This window comes from Gracilinanus agilis, chromosome 6 (genome assembly GCF_016433145.1).
Source record: "Gracilinanus agilis isolate LMUSP501 chromosome 6, AgileGrace, whole genome shotgun sequence".
Classification (NCBI taxonomy): Eukaryota; Metazoa; Chordata; class Mammalia; order Didelphimorphia; family Didelphidae; genus Gracilinanus; species Gracilinanus agilis.
Genome location: NC_058135.1, coordinates 93043999 through 93060429, shown reverse-complemented (window position 1 = coordinate 93060429; position 16431 = coordinate 93043999). Strand labels below are relative to the sequence as shown.

The window sequence follows — 16431 nt, the reverse complement described above, 5'->3', positions numbered from 1 at the left end:
CTCCTCCTCCTCCTTCTTCCTCCTGCTCCTCCTCCTCCTCCTCCTCTTTCTCCTTCTCCTCCTTTTCTTCTCCTCCTTCTTTCTTATTCTTCCACTTTACCTTCTGTCTTAGTAACAACTCTAAGATAGAAGAGCAAAGGCTAGACAAACAAGGTTAAGTGACTTGCCCAGAATCACACAACTAGGATGTGTGTAGGGTGTCTGAGGTCATATTTGAACTCCTGACTCCAGGTCTGGAAATCTAGCCACTGTGTTGCTTAGCTACACCTGTCCATTCTCTTCTTAGGTAGAAGAGAATTCATTCACAAACTTAGCAGTCTCCCTTGTTTCCCCATCTCAGTGTTTTAGGACCAAGAATGCAGCCACCGATGGCTCCACATGAGAACCCCCCCAAAAATAAGGTTGGACTAGATACCCTGGAGGTCCCTCCCAGGTTGAGACCTATGATCCTATGACAGACCATCTGAGCCAAAAGAGGAGTCATGATCTACATTGATGGAGGGATTACCAACCCTAATTAATTTTAGATCCTTGAAATAAGTAGAAGAGTCACAGAAGCATAGATATGCAGCTGGAAATGACCTCATTCAACTTCTACTTTTTAAGATAAAGAAACTGAGGCACAAAGAGGTTGAGATTTTACTCAAATATTTGTAGCCAGAGGAAAAAGGCAACTAAATGGTGCATTAAATAAAGCACAGGACTTGGAGTCAGGAAGTCATGAGTTTGAATTCTGCCTCAGACACTTAATAGTTGTGTGAACATGAACTAGTCACTTAATCTCTCTCTGCCTCAGTTTCCTAATTCTATTAAATGGAGATAACATGACCTACTTCATGAGATGATTGTGAGTTAACATATGTATGCAAACCTTAGTGTTATAGAAATGCTAGTTATTGTTAATATGTAGATTTTTAGTCAACTACTGATCCCTGTGTCTATCATGACACAAGTTATGACTCAGTCTATACACCTGACCCTTTGTGTTCAGGCTCAGCCCTAGTAATAGTGTGTCTTTGCTGCTTTCTTACCAAGTCACCCTGTTGAGGGGAGACATGAGATGCATCTCCTCCTAACACGGAACAATGAAAAACTCAGCACCATCATCACTTTCTTAAACAAAGGCTGGCCTTCTTCCCTCCGGATGCTTCTGATGGATTTCATTTCCTGATAGGGAAATGGGGAGGTTGAATCAGCCTAGTTTTTCAAATATATATATGTTTGTATACATGCATAAACATCTGTGTATTTGTTGTGCATGTATGTATGTACATACATCTACATGTGCATGTATTATATATGTATTATATGTGGACATAAAAATAACTCTTGTTCCCAGTTCAGTAATTTTCATCGCTATGACTTACCAAAGCCTCCTTCCTTCAGAAAATTGTGCTCCAGAAAACTGCACTAAATTGAACAGAATAGATTTCTCCTAGTAATTTGATCTGCTTTTAGAAGATTGCCAAGTCTGTGTCAGACAGAGGTTCAGACTGGAGCTGATTGCTAAGCACAAATAATCAGCCTACTCATCCCCTTACCCTAACCCCTTAGGCAGGATAACTGCAGTAGCTGGACAAATCATAGTGGCTGGACATGACCTTGGAAAGAAGGAACACCAACCTTTTTCTCTTACTGATGAAGAAATTCAGAGAAAAGAGGAATGACTTGTCTGGAGTTACAAAGCTAGTTAGTAGCAGGGGTCAGGTAGAGACAAATACATACCTTCATTGTTCTTTCTGGGCACAATCAAAGACCTGAACCCATCTCTGACCACTGAGCTCTGATAAAAATAGGGAACCTAATAGGGGCTCACTCAGCAAACTCATTTCACCAGCATCCTTGGGGTGAGCTGGTCAGATGCCTTAGGGCCCCCATAGACTTTTAAGGTTTGTAAGGACTATTTCTCAATGCCAGGGATTAGCAATGATGTTAAAATGCTTATAGATGAAAGGAATTTCCAGTCCATTTGGAACAACTAAATCCTTTACTCTCATTGAAGCCATTGCTCTGATATCAGCTATATTTCTCTTCATAATAAAGCAATGGATTATTGCGAGTCAAAGAATGTAGGTTCAGCTCTGTTCCTACCTATATAACTCTGAGTAAATCACTTCTTCCTGCATCTCAGGTCCTCATCTATAAAAGAATCAGTTGGACTAAATGATCAGGAAAGTTCCTTTTAGGTGGAAAGCCTATGATCCTAGGATCTAGCATCTACTTTTTCCATCCTAAGACAAGAAGATCACTCTATTGGCACCATCCCAGAAAAAAAAAAAGGTGGGGGGAAAATTAAAGTCAATAGAGCATTGTCCTTCAGGTCATGGACTTAAAAGGCAAGCTTTCTTGTTACACCATCCTTTTCCCAACAGTGATGAAAATGCAGAAAGTGAAAACTCTTTCACTTTTTTTGTTTGTTTTTTTAATGCTCAGAACATTTTTAATTTATTCATTTAGAATATTTTTCCATGGTTACAAGATTCACGTTCTTGCCCTCCCCTCCTCCTACCTCCCTCCCATAGCCAACGCACAATTCCACTGGGATGTGTCATTGATCAGGACCTATTTCCATATTATTAATATTTGCACTAGGGTGATCGCTTAGAGTCTACAACCCCAATCACGTCCTCATTGACCCATGTGGTCAATCAGTTGTTTTTCTTCTGTGTTTCTATTCCCCCAGTTCTTTCTCTGGATGTGGATAGCCTTCTTTCTCATAGGTCCCTTAGAATTGTCCTGGGTCATTGCATTGCTGCTAGTAGAGAAGTCCATTATGTTCGATTGTGCCACAGTGTATCAGTCTCTGTGTACAATGTTCTCCTGGTTCTGCTCCTTTCACTCTGCATCACTTCCTGGAAGTCATTCCAGTTCACATGGAATTCCTCCAGTTCATTATTCCTTTCATCAGAATAATATTCCATCACCAACAGATACCATAATTTGTTCAGCCATTCACCAATCAAAGGACATTCCCTCTTTTTCCAATTTTTTGTCCCCACAAAGAGCACGGCTATAAATATTTTTGTACAAGTCTTTTTCCTTATTATCTCTTTGGGGTACAACCTAGCAGTGGTAAGGGCAGATAGTCTTTTAAAGCCCTTTGGGCATAGTTCCAAATTGAGAAAAGAAAAGAGTCAGGGGTTTTAAGAGCATTCCTTGTCAGTATTCTTTGCTGAATCTACATCGGTTTTCCATGGCTATCCTCTATGCCTAGAAGCTACTCCCTCTTTACCATTGCTTCTTCCTAAAAAGTCCTCGTTTCAAGTCCCAGAATGTGCCATCTTTTACAGGGAGCTTTTCTTGATCACTGTAGATAAGTAGCTCCTTCTCCTATCCTGCCTGACTATTTTTTTCATATATGTGTATGTATTTGTACATACATACGTGCATTTCCTCCCTTGCTAGATTGTAAGGTCCTTTAGGGCAGCAACTATTTCATTTTTGCTTTTTTTAAAGTATTGACTCATACTGCTTTCAAGGCTGGAAAATAGACTTGATTGCTAGTGATGTCTCAGTCTTCTTAGTTTGTTCATTAGATGACTCATGCCTCTTTCCACCAGGCCTGGTGGCATTAGAATAAAATATTGAATCTGTTATTTCACCAAGATGGTGAACCCTTTGGTGAGGAAACTCCCTCTACTGATACAAGTTGGCACCTTCTCTACAATTTATAGTCCAGAGAGTTGCCTCCAGGCAACTTGAAGGCAGAATACTGAATTAAAGTTGGGAAGACCTCAATTCAAATCCTCCCTCAAACATCTACTTAGCTGTGTGATCTTAGGCAAGTCACAACCTCTTTTAGCCTCAGTTTCCTTAGCTATAAAATGGGGACAATAAGTATAACAACCTTCTTCCAGAGGTTGTTATAAGGCTCAAACAAGAAAATATTTGTAAAGCCCTTTGCAAAAGTGCTATCTTTTGATTATTATTTTCATTAACTCTTACAGAACATTGACAGATGTGTTCAATTGAGCTCAAGTTACCCAGCCAAGGACAATTCAGAGGAGAATTTAAACTCAGGTCTTCCCAGTTTCAGAGTTAGCTATTGCCTTCAAATTTAGCCAGTCATAAGTAGCCTGATTCCCTTCTGATGATAATAGCGGATATAAATCTAGGCTAGAAAGTCTGCAAGGTATTTTACATATGTAGCTCATTTGAGCCTCCCAACAACCCTCTGAGATGATTACTACAGACAATATGGTCCCCGTTTGATGGATGAGAACACTGACATTCAGAGAGCTAAAGTTCCTGTCCATGGACACAATATGAATAAGCCCCAGAAACTCAGGTATCTCTTGGAGCCTAATCAAATATCTTGGCTACACCAGAAGACCAACAAGCAATTTGTTAAACCCCCACTATATAAAAAACATTCTTCTGGGAATACAAAGTTAAAACCAAAACTAAAACCAGACTCTACCTTCAAGAGGCTTACATTCTACTAGAGGCATTTAGCATGTCAGCAAATTAAAGAAAATTTAAGGAGAGGAAGCACTCACTGTGGAGATCAGGAAATAATTTCATCGGGAGGCTGCAGAAAAATCAGTTTAGCTTAATGGCTAGAGAGTAGGGCTCAGGGTCAGGAACACCTGGGTTCAGGTCCCATCTCTGATGTTGGGAACCTTGGGAAAGTCCTTGAACTTTTCAACATCCAAAAGAACTCTCCAATACTTAAAGGTGCACTAACCAGCCCCTCAGAAAAATAGCAAGACACAACTTCAATGCAGTATAGAACTAAAGGGCTTGGAAACAAGTACTAATCCATCTTCTTTGGAAGAGAATGTATCCTTACTGGATCTGCTTTCGTGGAAGTTCCTCTCCAAGAGTGTAATACTGTCTATAAACTACATCAATAAAATCACAGGTTCCATCTGAAAAAAAAATTACAAATGTGCAACATAATCCCTGCCCTCAAGTACCTTATGTTCTTTTGGGAAGTACAACATAGATCTGTCATCTCCTCAATCTTCCTCTTCCAGTATGGATAGATCCCAACTGATGAACCCTTTTTTATCCAACATGGGAAAAAAAACTGATTGTCTGCTTTCTACTCTAAAAACATTTCCACCTCTAAAAAGAGTTTTAATGGCTCATAAATTTTTATTATTTGTATTTTTTTCCTTGAGAGAATTTTTAGGCTCCTATAAACTTGAAATTAATTTGTTAGTTTGGGCAAAGCTCTTGAATAAATGTAAAAGATTATTTGTTCTTAGGGTTTTTTTTTGGTTTTGTTTTTTAATGAGGAATGTAGCCTGTTGGATCTTTGAAGAGAGTGATGGGAAGGAGCCACAGAGAACTCCTGCGCTGTAAACACCAAGACTCCTTTATGAGATGTGTGTGCCAAGATAGAGGGTGCTGCTCACCCTCTTCTGCATTTGCACTTGGCACAGTTTTCTGGCTGCTTGTCTGTGCTGGTCTGATTCAGGGTAAACAATGAAGTACTCAAGCATTTTCTGGCTCTGGTATCTTGAAACTTCAGTAGTAAATGATGTGCACTGCCTATAAACAGCCTATAAACTGCTACTCTTCTTTTTCCCCCTTTCCAAATACAGCTGCTAAATATTTGACTTTTAAATTTTCCTGTCAGAATATGTTTGCAGGAATAAGGGGAGAGAGAGAGAGAGACAGAGAGAGAGAGACAGAGAGAGAGAGAGAGAGACAGAGAGAGAGAGAGAGAGAGAGAGAGAGAGAGAGAGAGAGAGAGAGAGAGAGAGAAGAAAAAAGAAAAGAGATAGACTAAGAAAGAGGGAGGAGGAAAAGGAAAGGGGGAAGAGACAGAGAAATAGAGTCAAAGAGAAAACAAATATAGCATCCTTGGCACCACTACCATCAATAAAATGTATGTCTTATTTAAAGTACAGCATCTCCTAGACATTCAGTCTACATGTCATAAGAAGCCAGTGGGTACACAAGCTATGACCCACTTTTCTTCCACCTAAAACATAAGAAGGGCTACTTAGTGACAGATGGAAAAAAGTCAATTTGAACACCAGAAACACCTCAAATTTATATAGCCTTCTGACTTACAAAACATTTTACAACCCCTAAACTTCCATTCCTTTCCAATAAATTTATATCCTCACTTCCATTTTACCAGGTAGTGAAATGAGAAGCCAAGGTTTAGTCAATGGAAACCAGTCAAAGGTTCATAGCAACATAATCCCAGCCCCTAACAACTGCATGCATCATTCTATTTCTCAATGGACTTCATGGGAGGTAGCATGAGACGTTGGAAAGACCATTGGTTCTAGTGTCAGAGGACAAGGTTTCAAAGTACCTCTCTGATGGGTGACCTTGGTCATATCAACTCCCTGGGCCTTTGTCTTTCCATCTATAAAATGAGGAGGTTGAGTTATATAGCCTTTGATGTCCCTTCCAGCTCCATATTTATAATCCTATCTTCCTTTAGTTGTAAGAGGCATTCTACTCCAGCCAACATTTCATGGGGAACCCAAACTATAGGTTTATAAGAGGAAATTGGAAGGGTAGCAGAGAGTGAGAATTTGTCTTCTTGAAAGGAATTAGCTGAGATCCATCTCAACTAATATCCAGCTACTGGGTCTGGATCTTTAGCCCCTTGCTTCTTCTACTTGAAGTGGTCCCTTTGCTTTGTTGTTATATTTTTTATTCTTCAGTTAGCTAATAAAGCACATCTATATTGTGCTCCTCCTAACAGTGGCACTTAGGTACTTTTATTAGTTTGATGTTATAGATGAAAAAACTGAGTTGAAGAGGGAGGTTAAATGACTTGTCTAGGATAACATACTAGTAAGTGTCTGAGTCAGGACTGGAACTCTAGTCTTCCTAACTCCTAACCTAACACTCTATCCATTTCATCAAGTTTAGGGTTAGCCCTGCAACTCTCATATGTTAGATCTTATTTTATTTCTCAACATGGATGGTTCATTAGTACAAGGCACTCCCAAAGAAGGGAATTCATCCCTCCAAAGTAGATCAGCACCTTTTCTGAAATATATTCTTAGAGATTTTGCCTATAGGCTTTAGAGGCTAAATAACTTAGGCAAAGTCACCCAGACAGTCTGTCTTAGAGATGGAGCCTAGACCCAGGTCCCGTTGGCTCAGAGGTTGTCTATCTACCCATTACCTCATGCTACTTCTCCAGTCCAAGGTTCATAGAAAAAGACATCTTTTTTGACCATCAAAGTGGGCAAGAATTCCTTTATAAGCAATTTTTTCCTATCCTCTGTTCCTCAATCCCCAATTTGTGCTTCCTGAAAAACAATGATTTTGCTTACTTTTTCATTTCAGAGACAACAGTCTTCCCTGCTCCTCTAAAGAAGCATATTCAGGAAGATAGGGGAATCCCCACAGATAATCAACTCTTCTCTCTCATTTCTTTTCTAAGGAGAATTCCCCCTTTCCTCCAACTCTTCGGGTGGCAACTCTTCCAAAGTAAAAGAACTGTCTTCTGAAGTTGGTGACAGGTCTCCTCAAACTCAACTAGGCTGAATCCTTGGGTGACAGACGTGTCCCATGTCATCGGGTCTGTACCCAAAGCCTTTCTAGTTAGTAGGACCAGCCAGAGGTCCTACTTCCTTGAACAGCTTTAGACAACCCCCCATGTCAGTATGAAGCATCCGAGTGAGTATTGATAGTAATAAGATACCACCAACAATTTCACCAACAATGACCTCCTAGGTTTTCTCTATCTCGGTGTCACTTAATGGAAAGAGCACTGCTTTGGACAGTTAGATGAACAAGTCTAGTAAAAATTGTGTTCCTGAGTGGTCATAGGACCCTGAGCGACTCCTTTGACTTCTGTGGACCTAATTTTTCTCAACAGCACAAATGATGGAGTTGTACTCAACACTCAGGTTTCCCCCGCATTTGAATGTTCAGTCATTTCAGTCATATCTAACTCTTCATGATCCCATTTGGGGTTTTCTTGGCAAAGAGACTGGAATGGTTTGCCATTTGTTTCTCCAGCTCATCGTACAGATGAGGAAACTGAGGCAAGCAACCAGGATCACACAGCTAGTAAGTATCTGAGGCTAAATTTGAACTCATGAAGAAGAGTCTTCCTCATTCCAAGCCCAATACTCTATCCACTGTGCCACTTTAAATTCCATAGATCTAGCTTTTTATTTTACCGGTATGGGCTAAACATCATCTCTACTTTATAAATAGACAGACCTTTATAAAAGAAGGACCTTGTAGGCATGTAAACCACTTCTTGACAGAGAGGTGACAGACTCCATGCAAATTAAGATATATATTTTTGAGACACAGCCAGTGTGGGAATTTGTTTTTCTTGTCTATGTATATTTAATACGAGGCTTTTGTTTTTCTTTTTTTGGTAGAGTCAGGAGGTGGGAAGGAGAAAAAATAGGTTTTGTTTATTGAACATGTTTAATTTAATTTTTTTAAAAGATAAAAAGAACATTAGCCTTTTAAAGTCAGAATTCTGCCGTTGTTCTCCATGTGATTGTGTGCCAGCCTCAATCTCTTCACCTATATAATGAAGAAATTCCTCATAAGGTTTTTGAATGAAGTACTTTATAACCTTTAAAATATAAATATATGTGTGTATTTTTACATGCACATACATATATATGTATATGTATACTCACAGCCCTCCAATTTGGGGGTGTATCATGGGTGTGTATATATGTATACTATATGTATGCATATGAAACTGTATGACTATGGTAAGTCATTTAACATTCCTGAACCCCAAGTATCTAAACTATAAATGACACATGGCTTTCCAGATTGGTGACTCAATGGATAAAGCATTAGCCCCAGAGTCAGGAAGACTCATTATTCTGAGTTCAGATTTGTCCTCAAACACTTACTGGCTGTGTGATCCTGAACAAGTCACTTAATCCCATGTGCCTCAATTTCCTCCTGTGTAAAATGAGGTGAGAAGGAAATGGCAAACTACTCCAGTATCTTTGCCAAGAAAACTCTAAATGGGGTCATGAAGAATCGGATATGACTGAAAAATGACTGAACAACAAGATAGCCAAATCACATATTCTTAATATATTGGCCCAGAGCTACCAAAGACATTCCCCCAGTTACTAAACCCTCTCTCCTGGACAAGGAAATAAATGGTTACTTTTTTTAAAAAAAAAAAAACAAATTCTGGTAGGAAAAACTTGAGTTATTCATTTAATGACTTGAGTCCCTCATGTTCTCAACTGTCATCTTTCTCCCGAATTGAGTTTAGAGGGAGAGAAACACTCTGAGCTGAAAATATTCAAGCAGGCAGGCTATCTGCCAGGTTGGACATCCTGAAACATAATTCAAATGTCAATAATTTGTAGTGTGTATGTATGTGTTTGTGTGTGTGTGTAGGTGGGTGTGCGGATGTGTGTATTTCAAGCTGTTCCCTATTGGATGTTCTTAGGGTAAAAAATTTTTAAATGTATTTCCAAACTCCCTGGGTGTTCAGTAAGTCTTTCTCTGACTATCATAATGTTTCATGAGAAATTAATTCAAAACCCTTGTGCCCATTTCTTTCCCCTGTCCCTTCTGGGGGTTCATGCATTTGGTAAAGCCCTTTATGATACTCCTTTGAAAATCCAAAAGATGGGAGAAGGGGGAAGAAAGTTCTTCAGTAAACTAACTAACCAAATGTGAAATGGGATGAAAGATTCAGAACAGAGCCAGGGATTCTTTTTAAAACATTGTCAGCTCCAGTCCTTAATGTACAAATCTTGGCCCGTCAGTTTGTCACATTCCCATTATGCAAAAGCAAAATATTGAAGAAAAGGGAAAAAACTCTCATCTCATATGCAGCCCAATGATGGTGCCACTCAAATCCCTTCGTCAAGATTAGTGTCACCCTGAATTGCAGAGAATTCACAAAGACCATAAAGCTACAGAGCCCCAGCTCTCTCGGTGTGCTTCAGGCATCACTTGACTGCTGCTTTCTGATTCCTATAACTCAATGGGCTTTATAAATTATTTCATATCAATTATAGTGAAAGCAAGTTCAAAGACATTCATCCAAGAGATATGCATGGTTTCAGTGACCATCGTAACTAGTTAGGATCAAGGGATTATACAAGGAGAATGGCTCCAAGCCTATCTAGTTCAACCCCCCTCACTTTACAGTAGAGCAATTTGAGACCCACAGAAGTTGTGATTTGCCCATGGTCACACAGGTATTAAGTGCCAGATGTAGCATTTGAACCCAGAACTTTGGACTCTTTCTGCCAAGCCATATTCTGTGGAAGGGTTGCCGGGTTATCCTGGCAGAGGAACATACATTCACAAAGTTCCTTCCAATCTGGAAAGGTGCCATATTCACACCTGGTGACAAATTGTTGTCCTGGATGAATTTGTTTGATTATAAAAGTCTTAGCCACCACATGATTTACTTTCAGCCATAGAGACTCATAGAAGTCATTTACTAATGCATGGAAGGAGTTATATTCTGTGCTCATGGGATGTGTATCCACACTGACAAAATCTCAGGACCTTGAAGAAAAGATTGGCTGCTTATGACTCACTCATCTTTTACATAAATGCAAAGTTTGCTTGTGGAATGTCAATATACTGACATTCCTGTATTATAACATTCACCATTTCCGTGACATCCCAGACCCAAAGTCCCTTCCCTGACCATGATTCACCATATGTGCTATTCCCTTCTCTTAGAATATAAGCTTCATGGGGGCAGAGACCATCTTGCTTTTATAAATTTTTACCCAGCGATGCATAGCGCATGTTTGGCACATACAAAGTGCTTAAATTTTTCATTCATTTATTCATCATCTATTCATTCACTTTGGGGCAATAGACACTCATGGAATTTTCACACAGAATTTCAGAATAGGAAGGGAACTGAGAGCCCCTATACTCTGTACCCAATAAAGAATCCTCACTCCCCCACATTCCTGCCTTCTCACTTCAGTGCTTCAGGTTATTTAGTCTTCTCTTTGGTATAGACAGTACAGTTGCTTTGCCAAAATCTTAGCAATTGCCAATGAACTATCTTTGCATCTTCCTAAGACTAATATTTCCTGGTCCCTAACAATTATTATTAAACTTATCTCCCTAAATCAAAGAGTAGTCTCAGAGAAAAGGTATATGATTTTCCTCAAATCAATGCAAGTTCCTTAAGGACACAAGCTGTCTTACTTTTATAAGATGGGGAAAAGTCCTCCAGTCTCTACCACAGTGACTGGCACACATAATATAGGCTTGTTGAATCAAATAATTATAGACTAATACAAACCCAGGCTGGGTTCAATTTATTAGGGACTCTGTTTCTTTGTTTTGTTTTGTTTTGTTCAGAAAGGGTATATGGTAACTCCACCATCCTTTCATTCTGGTCTTATGACACTGCAGTAAAAAGTGCCAGGCAAATATTGGAGTTGAAAGGTGATACTGATCTGTCCCAGGGGCAGAGCTGGGTGTTTGTGTGTGGGTCAAGAGTACAAGATGTTCTGAGTGCCTATAATTCTGGCAAAGAAGTCTGACAAAACCTCCATGTTACATATGTATTTCAACATACAAGTCCATCCATGATGACATAAGTGTGGATTCTCACTCTACAGACTCAGATACCAACCCTTCCTTGCCATACTAGGTAGTCTCCTAAATTGCTGTGACCAAAAATAAAAGTCATCCCTCAAGAGTCAACCTTACCAAAGGTGGTTAGATAGATATACACATAACCTATTGCCACATCTGTACCCAAAAGTCTTTCCAGCTTAGTGGAGGACTTGATAAAAACAGTGCTCTAAAAACTCCGACTCTCAAAGCCAGCTTTTGAGAATCTAGGGTCACTTCTATGATAAGGTGTCAGTGGAGGATTTGGGGGAGAGGGTTTATGTGACTATTTAATTTTTAAATCAAAAACTGTGACTTACTAATTCTAAGATGGCTATAAAAATGGAGAAAATCAGTTAAGGGATAAAACAAAGATGTCAAAAAGTGGCCACAACTGTAAATCCCAAGTCAAAAATAGAATCCACCCACAGTATCTTCTTTGAGATCTCTTATTAAATAGATCCTTCATCACCACAACAAGGTATTGGTGACCATTGCTAGAGCACTTTTCCCAGAAAGCTAAGAGGAAAAATATGTAGGTTTGATGGAGGAAAAACTAGTCGGGGGGAGGGGGGGGAGAGGGGGAGATGGTGTGCTAAGACTTCTTAGATACCTTAAAAACCCAGAATAAGCAAGAGAATAAAATAAAAAGATGTCACTGTACCCTGAGTTATATCAGATAGCAGAACAAGTTCCAAGATTTTGCTTTTATTATCTTCAGGAAGTCAAGAGTTAAAACCAAATGCCAAAGGTCCTCTAAATGGCCTTGCAAATTTATTGAGTTATTCAGTTGACTGTGGATTGGGATTGGCCCAGTTCCAACTTTTAGGAAGTAAAGCTGCTCCCAGGCTGAAAGGTAAATATGTCTTTAACATTCACAGCAGCGATTGTTTTTGGTTGTTTTTTTTTTTTCCAATCTAAAGGTCATCAGGCAGAGGCTTAGAGTTTATACCCATCCTGTAACATGACGAGTGCCACCTAATTTTTAATAGAAAGTATTATGCTCTGCCTCTATTCTCATGCCTTCCATTTCTTCATAAATATCATCCAACTCTCCTTCATGATGCATCTGACTCTCCTTCAAAATGTACATCTCTGTGATTCTTCCTACTGATTCAATGGAGTTTCTTTTTTGCCATTATGAATTCGCTATTATGAAATTTTGATTTTTAAAATCAAGATGTTCTGTTTGCTTGATGAAAACCATCACCCAATAGGATTTGAACCAGGCTTTACTCTTTTCTATTTAGAATTACCTAGTACTTCTAGCTTTGGTGGCTTTCTTATTTTTTTCCAACTTGCACATCAATACAATTTCCAATAAATATTTTCTGGCATTTTGCAATCCATTTTCTCTCCCTTCTTCCCACCCCTCCTCCATCACCAAGATGCCAGGTGATATGATATATGTTGTACGTGTGTCATCATATAATACATATTTTCATGTTTGTGTTGTAAAAAAAGACATATTGTCAACACTAGGAAAAAAATTCATGGAGAAAATAACAGTAGGTTTCCTGAGGCACATTTTAAGAGGAGTCTATGAACTTATATTTTGAATATTTTGCTAACTGTATTCTAATATAATTTGGTTTATTTTGTAATGCTACATATCTTGTGCATCTAAGAACATTTATCTGATTAGGGGTCCCAAGATATCTATAACAGAAATGATGCTAAGAGCCCCTCTCTGAGAGTTGCCTACATTTACTAAATGTGTTGTTAGAAGAGGGTTTTTTCCAGTAAAACTTATTTACCCAGAAATGAGAAGATGAAAATCTAAGTCTTTTTTTTTTATAAATTTTTTTTAAACCCTTGTACTTCGGTGTATTGTCTCATAGGTGGAAGATTGGTAAGGGTGGGCAATGGGGGTCAAGTGACTTGCCCAGGGTCACACAGCTGGGAAGTGGCTGAGGCCGGGTTTGAACCCAGGACCTCCTGTCTCTAGGCCTGACTCTCACTCCACTGAGCTACCCAGCTGCCCCCTAAATCTAAGTCGTTTAATGATGGACTAAGGCAAGACACTAAGTGAGACAAACAATATGCATAGTTGCTGTTCAGTCATGTCCTGCTCTTCGTGACCTCATGACCATAGCTTTCCAGGAGTTTTCTTTGCAAGAATATTGCAGTGCTTTGCCATTTCCTCTTCCAGTGGATCTGGTGGATCCTTTTGACAGATACTCAGAAGTTGTGATTTGCCCATGATCATACATTCAGGAAGTTTCTAAGGCTGGATCTGAACTCGGGTTTTTCTCCACGTCCAGTCTTCTTAACCACTGAGTCAGAACTGCTTGGAGCAGTGATGGCAAACCTTTTAAAGACCGCATGCCCATGTCCCATCCACAGAGACCATAGAGTACAGGTCAAGCATGTCTATATGCCTCTATATCTGACATAAACTCCATGTCCTCCTCTGAGTGAGAGACCCAGATTCTAATCCTACTTCTGCCTGTAACTTGATTGTACGACCTTGGACAAGTCCCTTAACCTCTCTCACACTCAGTTATTTTGGTTTTGGGGTTGTTTGGTTTTTTTAATCTATAAAACAAGCAGAGGAAATTAAGCAATTTCTAAGGTCCTTTCCAACTGTATGATTCTAAAATAAAATTTTGAACAGAGGATGTTCATAGAAGCAAACATAAGTATCATCAACCCATGATCCATCCATCCCAATATTCTGTCTCTAAGAGTGACACCAAGGAGCGTGATATTGGAAGTTATGCTTGTCTTGCCTAATAGCAATCACAATGTCACTCCCCTCTTCCCCCCTCCCAAAAATACCCTCATCTCCTGCAATTATTCATTACATGAGAAATATCTCATCCATCAATTTTATCTAAATTTTTGAGTTGGTTTTTATTTTCAGCTTTTCAATGAGTCATTACCCACTATGTAAAATAGGACTTGCTTTTTTATGTGTCCTAAATTTACCTCTGTCAGTCCCCAAGAGATAAAAATGAACTTATTCCAATACATTTCAGAATCTGGTGTTCAAGTCAAAGTTTGTCTATATGTGACAATAGACCCTCAGTGAGGACAGAGTTACTAGGATTTTGTCTCCAGGCTCCAAATTTTGAGAGATGAACCCCATTTGTGAAAAAAAAAAACACCCTAGCAAAAAGTTTAGAGGGCTACCCTGCAGCAGCAGACTATCCATGTACCAGGGTCTCTCTTTGTCCTGGTCACTAATTCGGTGGGGGGGGGGGAGATAATCGGGGTGGGCCCTTGCTCAGAAAGTCTTATAAATGTCTCTACATTTGTCTGGCACGGAGTAAGCATACAATAAACATTTGCCCATTGATTCATAATTTTTTAAACTTTGACACAATACAATACAAAGAATACTAGTTTTGATATCCAAAGACCCAGGTTTAAATCCTGTCTCTAGATGCTTAGCTAGCTAGTGTTTATATGGCACCTAGTATGGGCCAAGCACTGATCCTCTCAACAACCCTCAGATATAGGTGCTATTGTTATTCCTATTTAACAGAAAAGGAAACAGAAAAGGCAAACAGATGTGTATGTGTGTGGCTGGACTTGAACTCAGATCTTCCTGTCTCCAAGCCTGCCACTCTGTCCACCATGCCACCTAGCTGCACCCCTACTACCTGTATACCCTTGAGCAAATTGTTTACCCTCTCTATGCCTGACTTTCCTCATCTCTAAAAGAAGAGGGTTAGATTGTGTTGCCTTTCTTCCAATTCTACATCTGTGAGGCTAATTTTATCCATCCTCTAGTAGAAAGTCTTCACCTTTCTAGTATGTCCTTAAATGGCAACTAACTGCTCCTGCCCTTATTCTCCACTCCTTGATCACTTCAATCACCTTCCCCTAAATAAGAGGTCAACATAGAGACTCTCCAGGAGACTCAAGTAGCAAATCAAAAGAGAGGAGAAGAAGGAAGCTAAACTCTTAGAAGCTAAGATCAGAGAAAGGAGAAGGGCAGCTATATAGAAGCCAAATTTAATGTGGTTAAGGTAGCAACAGCCCAAGGGAGATAACTGCCAGGGTACTAAGCCAATTCTGGAACCAACCCAAAAATACAACTCCAGAACAATTAAGCACAGCAATTTATTAAGTACCTACAATGCGCCAAATACCATACTAGATTCTGTAGGGACACAAAGATGAAATAAGGCATAATCTTTGCATTAAAGAGCAGTTACACTCTAGAAAAAGAAATAAGACATAGATATAAAATAGAGAGATAGATACAGGGGAGAGAGAGAGAGAGAGAGAGAGAAGGAGGGGAGAGAGAGAGAAAGGGAGGGGAGAGAGAAAGGGAGGAGAGAGAAAGAGGGAGAAAGGAAAGCGAGAGAGAGAGAAGAAGGGGGAGAGAGAAAGGGAGGGAAGAAGGGAGAGAGAAAGAGAAAGAGAGAGAAAAGAGAGAGATATTAATGGATGGATGGAAGGAAAGGATGGTTAGATAGCTCTCTGTGTAGAAATCTGTATCCACCCATCCAGATACATATATACATATGTGTGTATAAATATAGATACAGAGAGAGATGGAATATACTTGCTGTGTAAATTCTGAAGAATGAAAGATTATTTCTGATTGGAAATGATGAGGGCTTCATGAAAGGGGTAGCATTTGTGCTAAGAGAGAATTCAACAGAGACAGAAGGCAATGGTAATGCCATAAGCAAAGGCACATTGGTAAGAAGATTATATACAGTGTGACAGAAAGATGGCAATGTGTGATAAGGGAATGACAAGTAGTCCAGTTTGACCAGTCCACAGAGGATAATAAGAGGAGATAGGACTGAAAAGTTTAGCTGGTGTCAGATCGTGGACAGCATTCAAATGCCAGGCTAAGTAAATTGAACTTTGTTCGGTAGGAAATAGAAAGCCAGACTACTTCCTATCCAATTTCAAAGACCTGGGCTGATAGGGTGATCTCAA

At 39.4% G+C, this 16431-nt stretch overlaps 1 protein-coding gene across 1 annotated transcript in view; it reads left to right on the top strand.

The window, feature by feature from the left end:
- The window catches only part of GALNTL6 (polypeptide N-acetylgalactosaminyltransferase like 6), a 1524971-nt gene that overhangs the window by 1443285 nt on the left and 65255 nt on the right, over positions 1 to 16431 (top strand). The gene's annotated exons all lie outside the window — the stretch shown is intronic.